At 41.6% G+C, this 16121-nt stretch overlaps 1 protein-coding gene across 1 annotated transcript in view; it reads left to right on the forward strand.

The window, feature by feature from the left end:
- lysmd2 (LysM, putative peptidoglycan-binding, domain containing 2) overlaps positions 1-16121 on the forward strand; it is a 70633-nt gene that overhangs the window by 15414 nt on the left and 39098 nt on the right. The gene's annotated exons all lie outside the window — the stretch shown is intronic.

Raw genomic sequence — 16121 nt, forward strand, 5'->3', positions numbered from 1 at the left:
TGAGTTGAGGAATGGCAGATGAAGCTTAATTTAGATAAATGCAAGGTGCTACATTTTGGAAAAACAAATGACAGCATTACGCTTAATGGCAAGGTCTTTGGAGTGCCGGTTCATAGCTCCTTAAAAGTAGAGTAGCAGGTATTTAGGATAGTGAAGAAGGCACTTAGTATGCTTTCCTTTGTTGATCAGAGCTTTGAGTAGAGGAGTTGGGAGGTCATGTTGTGGCTGTACAGGACATTTGGTTAGGCCCCTTTTGAAATATTATGTGCAGTTCTGGTCTCCTTCCTATCACAATGATGTTGTGAAACTTGAAAGGGTTCAGAAAAGATTAACAAGGATGTTGCCAGTCTGAAAAGCAACCCTCCATCACCACCCTGTGTCTTCTACCTTCAAGCTTGTTCTGTATCCAAATGGCTAGTTCTTCCTGTATTCCATGTGATCTAACCTTGCTAACCAGTCTCCCTTTGTGAACTTTGACGAATGCCTTACTGAAGTCCATATAGATCACGTCCACCACTCTGCCCTCATCAATCCTCTTTGTTACTTCTTCAAAAAACTCAATCAAGTTCATGAGAAATGATTTCCCATGTACAAAGCCATGCTGACTATCCCGAGTCAGTCCTTGTCTTTCCAAATACATGTAAATCCTGTCCCTCAGGATTCCCTCCAACAACTTGCCCTCCACCAACGTCAGGCTCACCAGTTTATAGTTCCCTGGCTTGTCCTTACTAACCTTCTTAAATTGTGTTATCACGTAAGCCAGCCTCCAGTCTTCTGTCACCTCACCTGTGACTATCGATGATACAAATATCTCAGCAAGGAGCCCAACAATCACTTCCCTTGCTTCCCACAGAGTAAACTTTAACTATACAAAGCATGATCTAATTTATTTTAAGTCAAAAACACCAGTGCCACTTAAAAGAGGAATCACTAAATATGAAAAACACAATGGTTCAAGAACGGTGCATATTATCTACAAAACAATATACAGCATCCAGTTTACAAAATGTGTGTAACCACTTTGCAGTTGTTGATGAGACTACATCACCATTTGGAAATAAATAAGAATATTTACTACTTAAATGCTGCATTGCTACGCAGTCACTGAAGTTATATTCGAGCTATAGGGAGAGGCTGAACAGGCTGGGGCTGTTTTCCCTGGAGTTTCGGAGGCTGAAGGGTGGCCCTCATAGAGGTGTATAAAATCATGAGGGGCATGGGTAGGGTAAATAGACAAGGTCTTTTCCCTGGGGTGTGGTAGTCTAGAACTAGAGGGCATAGGTTTAGGGTGGGAGTGGAAAGATATAAAAGGGACCTAAAGGGTAGCTTTTTGACAAAGAGGGTGGTGCATGTTTGGGATGAGGTGGTGGAGGCTGGTATAATTGCAGCATTTAAAAGGCAGCTGGATGGATATATGAATAGGAAGGGTTTAGAGGGATATGGGCCGGGTGCTGGCAGGTGGGACTAGATTGGGTTGGGATATCTGGTCAGCATGGACCAGTTGGACTGAAGGGTCTGTTTCCTTGCTGTATATCTCTATGACTCTGGAATAAAACATTTAACATTTAGTTTCATATATAATTGGCACATGTTTTCAGGTGTTAGTAAAGCTAGAATATTTGAAACTGAGAGCATAAATTGTCAATTGAATGTTGTTTTAAAATTGGTTGTTAGATTCTAAAGCTTAATTGGAAGAACTTCTGAAATGTGTCACTGACGCTACTTCATTAAATCCAGTGGCTTTCTTGGAAATGACAGTCTAAAGATATTACTTTCAGGTTGGCTACGCAATCAGATTGCAACACGCTGACATTATTTTGTTTTTAATGGTGGTGCAGTTCATCAATGAAAATTGATTTAAATAGCTCACCATGAAGCTAAATAATAATCAACAAGTAACATGTTGTAAAATTGAGTTGATGAACTTTTTTTTAATATCAGTGTATTCACAGAATGGGGATGTCACTGGCTGGGCCAGTATTGATAGCCCACCCCTAATTGCAAACAGAATGCATTGGTGAGCTACACTGTTGAAAAACTGCAGTCCATGGAGTATGTGTGAACCCATTATGATGTTTAAGACAAAGTTCCAGGATTTAGACCCAGTGATAATAAAGGAACAGCCATGTAATTCAAAGTTAGGCTTAGAAGGGCGCTTGCAGGTTCCCATGCATCTTTGACTGGCATGCCCTTCTCGATATTAGAGATCACTGGTTTTAGAAAATGCTATCTAAGGAGCTTTGGTAAATTTCTACAGAGCATTTTGTAGTTCGTACATAAACTGATGAACATTGTCAGCACTTGAGGGAGTGAATGTTGAGGGTGTTCATCTTTCCGAATGCTGACTTAACATGCTGTAGGCATTTATTGCTAACTTGGTTGGACGTGGTATGTCACATTTCTGGAGCAGGTGAGATTTGAATCCAGACTTTCCTGTCCAGAAGTAAGGACACTGCCACTGTGGGGTGCCAGTCAAGCAGGCTACTTTGTCCTGGATGGTGTTGAGCTTCCTGAATGTTGTTGGAGCTGCACACTTCCAGGCAAATTGAAAGTATTTCATCACACTCCTGACCTAAATGTGATGGATGGTGAACAGGTTTTGAGGAGTTGAGTTATTCAGTGAGAATTCCCAGATTTGCTCTTGTAGCCACAGTATTTACATGGTTAGTCCAGCGCGGTTTCTGGTCCGTGGTAATCCTCTAAATGTTGATAGTGGGAACTCAGTGATGGTGATGCAATTGTATGTGAAGGGGTTATGGTTGGATTTCCTCTTTTTGGAAATGTTCGGTGTTGGGTACCTGTGTGGCGTAAGAATCATGCAGCACAGAAACAGACCCTTTGGTCCAACAAGTTTATGCTGACCATAATCCTAAACGAAACTAGTTCCACCTACCTGCTCCTGGCCAATATCCCTCCAAATATTTCCTATTCATGTATTTATCCAAATGTCTTTTAAACATTGTAACTGTACCCACATCCACCACTTCCTCAGGAAGTTCATTCCACACACAAACTACACTCTATGTAAACAAAAAAGATGCTTGTGTCCTCTTTAAATCTTTCTCTTCTCGACTGAAAAATATGCTCCTAGCCTTGAAAAGACAATTACCATTAACTCTATCTATCTATATAAAATTCTGAGGGCACCCCTCAACCTCCTATGCTCCAGACTATTCAGCGTTTCTTTATAACTCAAATCTTCCATACCCAGCAACATGAATGTTGTTCAGGCCTTATTGCATATGGACATGGCTTACTTCAGTGTCTGAGGAGTTGTGTATTTGTTGCTATTGTTACTTTCTTCCTAGATAGACATCTGGGCTGGCTGACGCCTTTCCCCCATTAGGGGTTATAGTTCCAAAATTCTACAAAACGCATTCTGTTTTTCTGTTACATTTTGACCAACGTTTGTGATGGAGATCAGACACTTATTCTATTACTTATTCCTATTCACGTTATACATTCTTGTGACAATGTGGCTTTGGCTGACTTAAATCCTGCTTGCAAGTTAGAGGACTTTTCCAGAAAGTGCACATCTGAGGTTAGCTCTGTATCTCTCATGAGCTAATTCAGGATGCTTTTAGAAGTATATATCGAATATCATTGCAGAAGTATTACCATGGTTGTAACATTCCATTTCCTTTTTTATGTCACGAGTGGATGTGCCCTGGTATTTCTCTATATTTTAGTCCAGATTCTTTTTCACTTAGTGGAGTGAACACTAGTTAATAAGTAGGAAGAGCGGGAGCGATGACCAGGGCACTGCCGGTAATATATCTGGGCAGTAGCTGAACCCGAGACACTACACATGTTGTGTGTCCCACCCCCCCCAGCTAAAAATAGGACTCTGGTTTGTTAAGGTAAGATTTTCTATTTCTTTATCAGTGAATGGTTAAAAATTTACTTTTTATGGTTTATCTATTAATTGGTTTTTAGAAAAAGACTATAGCAGAGAGGTATCAGAAAGTATTTTAACTCAAACTTATACAAAGTAATAAAGTAATTAACTAAGCAGAGATGGCTGGGCAGGTGATGTGCTGTAGCTGTATGATGTGGGAGCTGGCTGATCCCATTGGGAATGGCAGTGACCACATCTGCAGCAAGTGTTGGTTGCTGGAAGAACTCCGACTCAGAGTTGATGATCTGGAATCTGAGCTTCAAACACTGCGACACATCCGGAAGGGGGAGAGTTACCTGGACGCTTTGTTTCAGGAGGCAGTCACACCTGGGAGATTAAGTAATTCACATTCAATTAGTGATCAGGGACAACAGAGTGCGACTGTAAATGAGGCAGGCAGAGGGATCTTGAGTGCAGGCGCCTCAGCTCTTGACCTTGTCCAACAGGTATGAGATTCTTGCTCCCTATACGGATGAGGAAAAGAGCTATGGACAGGATGAGCCAACTGACCACGACACCATGGTGCAGAAGGCCATTCAAGAGGGGGGAGCAAAAAGACAAGTAGTTGTTATAGGGGATTCTATAATTAGGGGGACAGATGTTATCCTGTGCAAGCCGGATTGGGAGTCTCGCATGGTGTGTTGCCTGCCCGGTGCCAGGGTGCGGAACATCTCCGACTGGCTTGAAAGGATATTGGAGCGGGAGGGGGAGGATCCAGTTGTTGTCCATGTTGGGACTAACAACATAGGCAAAGCTAGGGTGGAGGACCTGTTTGGGGATTATCAAGCACTAGGAAGGAAATTGAAGTACAGGTCCTCAAGGGTCATAATCTCTGTATTACTGCCCGAACCACGTGCCAATTGGCATAGGGATAAGAAAATTAGGGAAGTAAACATGTGGCTAAGGGATTGGTGTGGGAAAGAGGGATTCCATTTCACGGAGCATTGGCATCAGTTTTGGAAGTGGGGGAATCTGTAGCGTTGGGACGGTCTCCACCTGAACTGATCTGGTACCAATGTTCCAGCGAAGAGGATAAATAGGGTGGTCAGTAGGACTTTAAATTTCTGAGTTGGGGGGAAGGGAAAGTGAAAGCAACAGGGAGTATGGAGTTAAATGGAAAGACAAGCAGGAGGATAGCATGTATGCAGGTGGATTTAACCTTGAGGCCAATTAGGAATGCAACAAAAAGGAAGGATAACTTAAGACAACTTATGACTTCCAATATCTCTAATGAAAAGAATGTTAGCATTAAGGCACTTTACCTGAATGCTCATAGCATTCGTAACAAAGTAGATGAACTAACGGCACAGATCATCGTGAATGATTATGATGTGGTAGGCATCACAGAGACATGGTTGCAGGGGGTTCAGGACTGGCAGTTAAACATCCAAGGATTTACAACTTATCGAAAAGATAGGGAAGTTGGCAGAGGGGGCGGGGTGGCCTTGTTAGTTAAGAACAAAATTAAGTCTATGGCACTGAATGACATAGGGTCGGATGATGTGGAGTCTGTGTGGGTGGAATTGAGGAACCACAAAGACAAAAAAACCATAATGGGAGTTATATACAGACCTCCTAACAGTGGTCAGGACCAGAGGCGCAACATGTACCGGGAAATAGAGAAGGCATGTCAGAAAGGCAAGGTCACGGTGATCATGGGGGACTTCAATATGCAGGTGGACTGGGTAAATAATGTTGCCAGTAGATCCAAAGAAAGGGAATTCTTGGAATGCTTACAGAATGGCTTTTTGGAACAGCTTGTCATGGAGCCCACAAGGGAGCAGGCTATTCTGGACCTAGTGCTATGTAATGAACCAGACTTTATAAAAGATGTTAAAGTAAGGGAACACTTAGGAAGCAGCGATCATAATATGGTCACGTTCAGTCTGCAGTTTGAAAGAGAGAAGGCAAAATCAGATGTAATGGTGTTACAGTTAAACAAAGCTAATTATGAGGGCAGGAGAGAGGAACTGACGAAAATCGACTGGAAGCAGAGCCTAGCGGGGAAGACAGTAGAGCAAAAATGGCAGGAGTTTGTGGGTATAATTGAGGACACAGTACAGAGGTTCATCCCAAGAAAAGAAAGATTATCCGGGGAGGGATTAGACAGCCATGGCTGATAAAGGAAGTCAGGAAATGTATCAAAGAAAAAGAGAGATCCTATAAAGTGGCCAAGAGCACTGGGAAATCAGAAGATTGGGAAAGCTACATAACAAAGAGAGAAATAAGGAAGGAGAGGATCAGATATGAAGGCAGGCTAGCCAGTAATATTAGAAATGATAGTAAAAGTTTCTTTCAATACATAAGAAACAAACGACAGGCAAAAGTAGACATTGGGCCATTTCAAACTGATGCTGGAAGGCTAGTGATGGGAGATAAGGAAATAGCTGGAGAACTTAATAAGTACTTTGCATCAGTCTTCACAGTGGAAGACATGAGTAATATCCCAACAATTAAAGGGAGTCAGGGGGCTGAGTTGAGTATGGTTGCCATTACAAAAGAGAAAGTGCTAGAAAAGCTAAAAGGTCTTAAAATTGACAAATCTCCTGGCCCCGATGGGCTACATCCTAGAGTTCTGAGGGAGGTGGCTGAGGAAATAGCGGAGGCGTTGGTTGAGATCTTTCAAAAGTCACTGGAGTCAGGGAAAGTCCCGGATGATTGGAAGATCGCTGTTGTAACCCCATTGTTCAAGAAAGGATCAAGACAAAAGATGGAAAATTATAGGCCAATTGGCCTAACCTCGGTTGTTGGTAAAATTCTAGAATCCGTCGTTAAGGATGAAGTTTCTAAATTCTTGGAAGAGCAGAGTCGGATTAGAACAAGTCAACATGGATTTAGTAAGGGGAGGTCGTGCCTGACAAACCTGTTAGAATTCTTTTGAAGAGGAGACAAGTAGGTTATACCAGGGAAACCCAGTGGATGTGGTCTATCTAGACTTCCAAAAGGCCTTTGATAAGGTGCCACACGGGATGCTGCTGAGTAAGGTGAGGGCCCATGGTGTTCGAGGCGAGCTACTGGCATGGATTGAAGATTGGCCGTCTGACAGAAGGCAGAGAGTTGGGATAAGAGGTTCTTTTTCGGAATGGCAGCCGGTGCCAGCCGTGTCCCACAGGGTTCAGTGTTGGGGCTGCAGCTGTTCACGTTATATATTAATGATCTGGATGAAGGGACTGGGGGCATTCTAGCAAAGTTTGCCGATGATACGAAGATAGGTGGACAGGCAGGTAGTACTGAGGAAGTGGAGAGGCTGCAGGTTGAATCCGTGATTAAGAAAGAGAATGCAATGTTGTCATTTATCTCAAGAGGGTTGGAATACAAAAGCAGCGATGTGCTACTGAGACTTTATAAAGCTCTGGTTAGGCCCCATTTGGAGTACTGTGTCCAGTTTTGGGCCCCACACCTCAGGAGGGACATACTGGCACTGGAGCATGTCCAGCGGAGATTCACAAGGATGATCCCTGTAATGGTAGGTCTAACATACGAGGAACAGCTGAGGATCCTGGGATTGTACTCATTGGAATTTAGAAGGTGATGGGGAGATCTAATAGAAACTTACAAGATAATACATGGCTTGGAAAGGGTGGACCTAAGAAATTGTTTCCATTAGGCAGGGAGACTAGGACCCATGGGCACAGCCTTAAAGTTAGAGGGGGTCAATTCAGAACAGAAATGCGGAGACATTTCTTCAGCCAGAGAGTGGTGGGCCTGTGGAATTCATTGCCACGGAGTGCAGTGGAGGCCGGGACACTAAATGTCTTCAAGGCAGAGATTGATAATTTCTTATGTCACAAGGAATTAAGGACTACGGGGAGAATGTGGGTAAGTGGAGTTGAAATGCCCATCAGCCATGATTAAATGGCGGAGTGGACTCGATGGGAGGAATGGCCTTACTTCCACTCCTATGTCTTATGGTCTTATGGTCTAATCAGAAAACCAGTTGAATACCACGTCAGCGCAGGAGGATCTAAAAGGGGCAATTTGGTCAAAGAAATGAGTCTTGAAGGAGGAGATGTGGGAAGATTCAGGAAGAGAATTCCAGAGCATTGGTATCTAGACTACTTAAGGCACAGTCAGCAATGATCAAAACTGGTAATCAAGGTGATTTGGGCATGTCTTACTACAAGACATGATGAAAGGTCATAATTCTGAAAGTCACTATTCACTTTGTGGGAGGACTGTCGCTGCTGGGATTGCTAAATAAAAAGTGAAAACTATGAACATTTTCTGCACAGCTAGGGATAGGCAATTAATGTCTCGTCATTGTGCTTGTATTGAGAAAATAAATGTTGAAAAATATCTCATTCTAATTGACTCGATTTAAAAAAAACAGGCTAGTTCATTGCACTTTGTGTCTAGGATTTGAAGAGACAACCATTCCTGTCTTTACTCGAACCTTATAAACCATCCTTGAAATTTGAAGTATCACTCCTGAAACTTGGCTGACTACATGTTAGATGTAACATTTCTGGAACTTGCCTAAAACTAGCAGCTGGTTTGATGTTTTTGAGTATGTGAATGTACTTGACCAGGAAATGTAAGCCTTTGTTTGTTTAACTGACCCGATTGTGTGATCAAAGATCAGACAGTTGATACAATTGTGAAAGTAGAATATTACCATGTTTGCTTGGGCATGTTGAATGGCAGTAGACCAACTATTCCACAGTATTACAAATGTTGTGATTCGGCATAGGAGATTTATTACTGATCCTGTTACAACAAGTTATTTCAGTATTCCTTAAAGAGTCTAGAAATTCTGAACTAGAATTTATGACAGTGAGAATCAAAGAGTTAGACATTTGTTTAATTTAGTCCCTTTTGCTTAATGGTTGAGTGAGTCAGTGCATTATGGCACGAAACGCTGACCTGTGCCGATCAGGAGTAATTCAATTTGATCCCTGCTGGGGCCAACCTTGTGAAGTTTCAGTCTGGACAGCTTTGGGAGTGCTTCAGTTGGATATGTCTCTGTCAACTGGTGGAAAATCCATTTAGCCTGATATTTTTCTAGGATTGAGTAGGTTCATCATATATAATTAATATCTGTATAGGTGCAGCATCTCATAACTAAACCAATATTACATGGAGCAGGGAGTTCTCAACCATTTTGCTCGTGAGGATGCCGACTTTGTCATGAATGTTCCACTCATCTAATTTAGCACAACATAACTTTTTTTCTGAGTGACTAGTACCATTAAAAAAAAACTGCAGCAGATTCATGCACAATAAGATCTCAACTGAAAATCCAATATAATACTGAAATGAGTTTCAGGCCCACTTCCTGAAAAAGTCTGCTTTCGTGACTATTTGCATCTGACCTTATCTTAGGGCACCAGCAGTTATGGCAGCAAGCAATTTGATTAGCTGCCTGTGTTTGTGCTTGTCTCATTAAACAGCTGTTTACATGGTTGAGGGATCATCAGCTATATAGAGAGCAAAAGATGAAATTGACTGGACAGTTGTTGACTCTCTTGTTCATTTGCAACCCATAATGCCACAAAGGGACATCAAATTCCACTGACCTGTTGATCCACTGAGCTGTTTAAACATGACATGCAAGAGAGTGCATCAAAAAGGAATCTACTCACAACTCTTTGCAGCAGAAATGGTTGTGGAGGCACGGCATCAGCTCACTTCTTTGTGGCATACTGAATTTGTCTTTTTGGAAATTATTGCAAAACACCTTATTTTATAGTTTCATTCTTGGTAATAAGCAGGGGCACCGTTGACATTATTACCAATCAGTCTTGTTCTTGGTTCTTGTGCTTACAGCTGAAAAATGTGTTGCTGGAAAAGCGCAGCAGGTCAGGCAGCATCCAAGGGTAAGCCCTTCTTCAGGAATGCCCGAAACGTCGATTCTCCTGCTCCTTGGATGCTGCCTGACCTGCTGCGCTTTTCCAGCAACACATTTTTCAGCTCTGATCTCCAGCATCTGCAGTCCTCACTTTCTCCTTTTTTCTTGTGCTTACAGGATGGAACTTTGAAATAGGCTGGTTTGAGTTATTTGATTTATTTATTGTCATGTGTATTCTGTTACAAAATGTAATGAAAAGTGTTGTATAGTGTTGCCACTCTGCTGCCATTTTAAAACACCAAAGAATAATCCAAAATGTACAATATAAAGGCAGAAAGATGCAGAAATGAAGAAAGTGTCCAACTTGACAGTCTTTAAGTGCTTCACCGTAGGGTCATGGGACTGGTGGTCGGGCATGAGTCTCCTTCGCCATGCTACTGCTGCCAGAATGAATGTTGTCTCTCTTCAGCGTCATCTCGCTTCCATCAACCCCCTCGCCACTGAATACATGCTGGATAGCACCAATGCAGATGCCACTGTTACTACCAGGGACTGGACCGGCTCAAACTCTACTCTGCCGCCACCATGAGTCTGCTTCAGGCCCATCTTACCAATACAGCTGCTGCTGATGCTGCAGGGTCTCGTGTTGGGCCCAAACTCACCTCCACCGCTGCCTGCATGAATTTGCGCTGTAAGCAGATGCCGCTGGGAACTCAAACTCACCGCCACAAGTCCGCATTGGGCTCACTCGAGTCTGAATCGTTGGGTCCACTTATAGAATCATAGAGATGTACAGCATGGAAACGGACCCTTCGGTCCAACCCGTCCATGCCGACCAGATATCCCAACCCAAACTAGTCCCACCTGCCAACACCCGGCCCATATCCCTCCAAACCCTTCCTATTCATATGCCCATCCAAATGCCTCTTAAATGTTGCAATTGTACCAGCCTCCACCACACCCTCTGTCAGCTCATTCCATACACGTGCCACCCTCTGCGTTTAAAAAGTTGCCTCTTAGGTCTCTTTTTTATATCTTTCCCCTCTCACCCTAAACCTATGCCCTCTAGTTCAGGACTCCCCGACCCCAGGGAAAAGACTTTGTCTATTTATCCTATCCATGTCCCTCATAATTTTGTAAACCTCTATAAGGTCAATCTCAACCTCCGATGCTCCAGGGAAAACAGCCCCAGCCTGTTCAGCCTCTCTCTGTAGCTCAAATTCTCCAACTCTGGCAACATCCTTGTAAATCTTTTCTGAACCCTTTCAAGTTTCACAACATCTTTCTGATAGGAAGGAGACCAGAATTGCAGGCAATATTCCAATAGTGGCCTAACCAATATCCTGTACCGCCGCAACATGACCTTCCAACTCCTGTACTCAATACTCTAACCAATAAAGGAAAGCATACCAAACGCCGCCTTCACTATCCTATCTACCTGCGGCTCCACTTTCAAGGAGCTATGAACCTGCACTCCAAGGTCTCTTTGTTCAGCAACACTCCCTAGGACCTTACCATCAAGTGTATAAGTCCTGCTAAGATTTGCTTTCCCAAAATGCAGCACCTCACATTTATCTGAATTAAACTCCATCTTCCACTTCTCAGCCCATTGGCCCAACTGATCAAGATCCTGTTGTAATCTGAGGTAATCCTCTTCGCTGTCCACTACACCTCCAATTTTGGTGTCATCTGCAAACTTACTAACTGTACCTCTTATGCTCACATCCAAATCATTTATATAAATGATGAAAAGTAGCCAATGTTCTCCATTTTCCAAAAATTAGTAATACTAATGCTTGGGATCTTTCCTCATAACCTTGTGAATTAGATGCTTGTCTGTGTGCCTTGTCAAGAGTACCAGTATCCTACCTGTGATTAGGTATCAAGAATAGATGGTGTTTGGAGCAACACTTTATGAAGTGACAGTATCACCTGTTTTAATTTGTGTTATAGTTGCTTATCAGAATCATTGAATCCCTACAGTGTGGGAAGAAGCCATTTGGCCCATCAGTTCCCCAAAGAACATGCCACCCAGACGCTTATCCTGTCCCTGTAGCTCTGCATTTAGCATGGCCAATCCACCTAACCTGCACCTTTGGTCCAAACAATCCATGCCAACTCTTATCCCAAACTAAACTAGACCCCACCTGCCTGCTCCTGGCCCATATCCTTCCCAACATTTCTTATTGATGTACTTATCCAAATGTCTTTTAAATGTTGAAACTGTACCTACATCCACCACTTTCTCTGGAAGTTCATTCCACACACGAATCACTTGTTTTTTAAAGAAAAAAATATGCCTCGTCATTTTTAAATCTTTCTCCTCTCACCTTAAAAATATGCCCCCTAATCTTGGAATCCCCCACCCTTGGAAAAAAGACACTTGCCATTCACCTTATCTATACCCCTCATGATTTTGTAAACATCTTCTCCTGTCTCTTAAATAATTTTTAGATTCTACCTGAAAACGCTTCAATAGTTTCAATGAACAACATTTGTGTTTACGTTGAATGGGCAGTACTTGTACTTGCCAAAGCTTTAAGGAGATAGAGTACATTTTTATGAGTATTCTAAGAATTGTTGCTGTGCTAGTTAAGCTTTCCACCCATATATTATGTGGCTTTAGAAATACACTATTGCCTTAATTATAATGGTATCAAATGATTTTTTTAATCTAAACCTTAAGAGCAGGTTGACGTTGCTACTATTTCATTTAGTGACCATTTCAGTCATGATGCTTGTAATCACTGTAAAGTTTTCCTGCTGATATTCGAGGGTCAAACTGTATAATAGAGACAGCAGTTTGTAAATATAACTTAGCCCCTTGAAAGGCCGCCTGAACCTGCGGCCATCATGTCATCAAATTTTTTTAAAAAGCACAAGTTAAGAATTTATAACTTTTGGTTTTGTTTTAAAAGATACAAAGCCTAACGAAGGAGGACAACTTTTTTTTCTGAGAAAGTTATTGCTTCTTTGGAATATTTCCCCCTTTAAAAGCTGAGTGCTGATTTCTCTGTCCTCCTGCTGGCTGGTGAATTTCCTAGGTGAAGAGAGTATGCAACAAGTCAAGTTGGGAAGAACACGTACCTGTGAGTGAACTCGTCTGATTTTCTATCTGTTTAACATAATAGATGGAAAATCAAAGCCTTCTCTTTCTCTCCAAAGTTCGTGGATGTATTGTTGTCTCTCAAATACATTTTTATTGCAACTACATGCTTGATTCTCACTGTTGAGGTTTTTAGCCCTGCTGCAGCCTCTCAACAACCCTAAACAATCACATATGCCACCTTCTGTGTCTGTAACACTTATCCTCCTTGCCTGTCTGTGGGCAGTATGATGGCTCAGTGGTTAGCACTGATGCCTCATGGTGCCAGGCACCCAGGTTCAATTCCAGCCTTGGGTATTTGTCTGTGTGGAGTTTGTACATTCTCCCCGTGTCTGCATTGGTTTCCTTTGGGCGCTCTGGTTTCTTCCCACTTTCCGAAGATGTGCAGGTCGGGTGAATTGGCCATGCTAAATTGCTTATAGTGTTAGGTGCATTAGTCAGAGGGAAATGGGTCTGGGTGGGTTGCTCTTCGGAGGGTCGGTGTGGACATCTTGGGCAGAAGGGTCTTTTTGCACACTGTAGAGAATCTAATCTAATCCAATTTAACATGGTGTACGCAGTGGCCTCCTTATCTAATGCCTCTCCTGCATTCACTACCTCAGTGTGAGTATCCAAATGAGTCATTCCACTCTTACTTATTTATGCACCAAAGTATCTCCAGTAAAAGCTGCTTTACAGAGCATGACTTCCTTCCTGTCTGATTTGCCTAGATGTTTTGCACATAGGCAATCCAACAGCTTAATTCTCAGCAACAGGAACATCTGCTTGTTGAGGAAGTGGTTTAAGAAAATACACTGAATCTAAGACGTAGTTTTGTATCGCTTTTAATTTGAGTGCTTGACTCTAACTCTTTTGTAAATAACATTGAAACACCCATCAAGCAGTTAGGTTAGGGTACAGATTATGAATGAATATTATAGCATTATGTTCACAAATAGTTTAATAGATTATGATTCGGATGGAATAATCACAATAGATGTGTTCTGTGTGATGATGCTACTCCTTTAATGGGGTTATGTTGTCCTTGTGTTTTAGGACCTCCTTATAAAAAACAGGTTCTGAAAAATCTGGGTTTGGATGGGTTTTAGGGCCAATTTGATTATAGCTAACAGATACTGCCTCAAGAAAAAGGCTTTCGAGTTTGAAACAAAACACTTGTACAACAAAAGGAGGGTGGCTAGTTCTCACAGCTCCACTTTTCTCTGGTTTGACCTGGTTTTTGGCAGTCTGGTCATTCACTGAAAGCAGTTGAAAAAATTGCTGGACCCAAAGAAGCAGCTCCATGCTGATCCTCCTCTCTCTCTCTGACATCTCTCCTGTAAGGCCCTGTGTTTGATTTTAACTTTTGTGTCAAGGGGTGTTTTGGGGGATTGTTGCACGTATTTGGAACAGCATCATTAAGTTTGGAAGATCTGTTGGGCTTTCAGATAGGCTAAGTTATTCAGTATTCTATTCTCATTTGTTTGTGTTTCATTCGGTAATCTTATAAATGAATTCTGCTTTGTTTAAAACTACATGACTTTGCCAACTGCATCGCTTCTGTAATATTCATATTACACCTGCTTAAAACAGCAAGCAAAATTAGGGTCTGGGCTACTTTCTTGAAATGTTCTGAGAGGGTCTGGCCTGGTCTATAACATCTGTTATGTGACAGGTGTTCAGAATCCACAAGATTTTGTGAGTAATGCATTGCTTTCTTACTGATGTGATGTAAAATAAATCAAAGGATGCAGCATTGGTCACTACTACTTGATGTGTAGTGGCTCTGCTGTTGATCGTCTCTTTGTATCCTGCCCCTTTCCATGAATCGTCAATCCATCACTCCCTTGGTTGTTGACCCACATAGGCTTCCCGTCTGTCATTGCCTCAACTTCAACTTTTTATCTTTACATTTCAATCCAGTCACGCGTTCACCTTCTTTAACTGTGTATTTCTTCCTCCCTTTGTCTCACCGTTGGTTGCTCTTCCTTCAGTACAGGCTGTATGCTGTGGATTTTTGTCTCTCAACTCTGTGACACTCCATCTTTCCTTCTATGATTTTACATTTCTTTGTGGGTTAGACTCCTAAAACATTTGGTGCTTCAGGTTTCTCAATGTCAGTTTATTTTATCAACTGTGTCTGCTGTGACTTGGTGTCTTTAGGAAAATAAAGGTGTGGAAAGAATGGGGGAAGAAGAAAAAAAGTCACACAGAACATTGTTTAATTTTTACATGTAATTGACGATGTGCTGTTCAATCTCTGAATACTAAATGGTTAAATTTAGAACTGCCGATACTGTCTTCTCACTCGTATGGCATTTCCACGCATAGATTTGTCTTGCTCTCTAGTTTAGATGTTGTTGTTTTTAAAATATCATTATGTAAATTTCAGAGACTTGAAATTTGTTCAAGAAATAAGAAAAATAGAGGTGTTAAGTGTATGAACAGTATTGTTGTCCTTGTTGGTCCTTTGTCAGCGCAAAAAAGCTAGAATTATTTTTACCATATATAATTGATGATTTTCGTTTCATGAACATTACCTCATTCCCATTCAAAAACATCACTATCACATACTTCTCAAAAATACCACCTTTTGATTCATGAGTCCTTTCCAAGTACATCTCAACTCCAATCTCGTTTCCCTTGTTGAGCTGTGTTCCCTTGCCCTGCTAACCTCTTTCAGAAGTCTTCTGAATGTCTCTGAGAAAGCTTTCATCTTGTGACATATTATCTCTTCGTCTGTCTGTAGCTTTTAATTGATTAATTAATAATACCAGCCTATTCATGCTTTCTCTTCCGTATAGTTCTTTAGGATTGCCTTTCCACACCTACCTATCCCAGTGGAGCCAGTACATCTCTGTCAGGGGCTTTTGTATTTCTACTTGCGCAGTCACCTTGAGAGAAGATACTTCTAGCATGATGTACCTGTCACCTTTTAGAATATCTGGCATGTGATGTTAAGGAGCTAATTGGTTTTAGAAGTAGTATTGATAAAATTCTCTTTTTAATATGTCCAAGTGTGGACCAAGATAATGAAATGCATATGAACAGCTCCTAACAATTGCAAAATCATTTGGACCACAGTAAATTTTTTTCTCTGAGATCCACAAGGACTGTTAACTAAATGCAGAGAGCTTCAGAAAATTCAAGATTCAGTTTGGGTATTATGTTAATGTTAAAGTCTTGGTTGAACTTGATTCTTTCTGAATAATTAGTTAACTGGAAAATAAGTGTTCAGTACCAAAGAAAAGCTGTGTATCTCATAGAAAGTGATGGGAGAGATGTGGGAATTCCATTTGAATTGGAGAGCACAATGTGGTCAAGAATATCAGAGAGGAACATGACTTAAG

Source organism: Chiloscyllium punctatum, chromosome 48, assembly GCF_047496795.1.
Source record: "Chiloscyllium punctatum isolate Juve2018m chromosome 48, sChiPun1.3, whole genome shotgun sequence".
Lineage (NCBI taxonomy): Eukaryota > Metazoa > Chordata > Chondrichthyes > Orectolobiformes > Hemiscylliidae > Chiloscyllium > Chiloscyllium punctatum.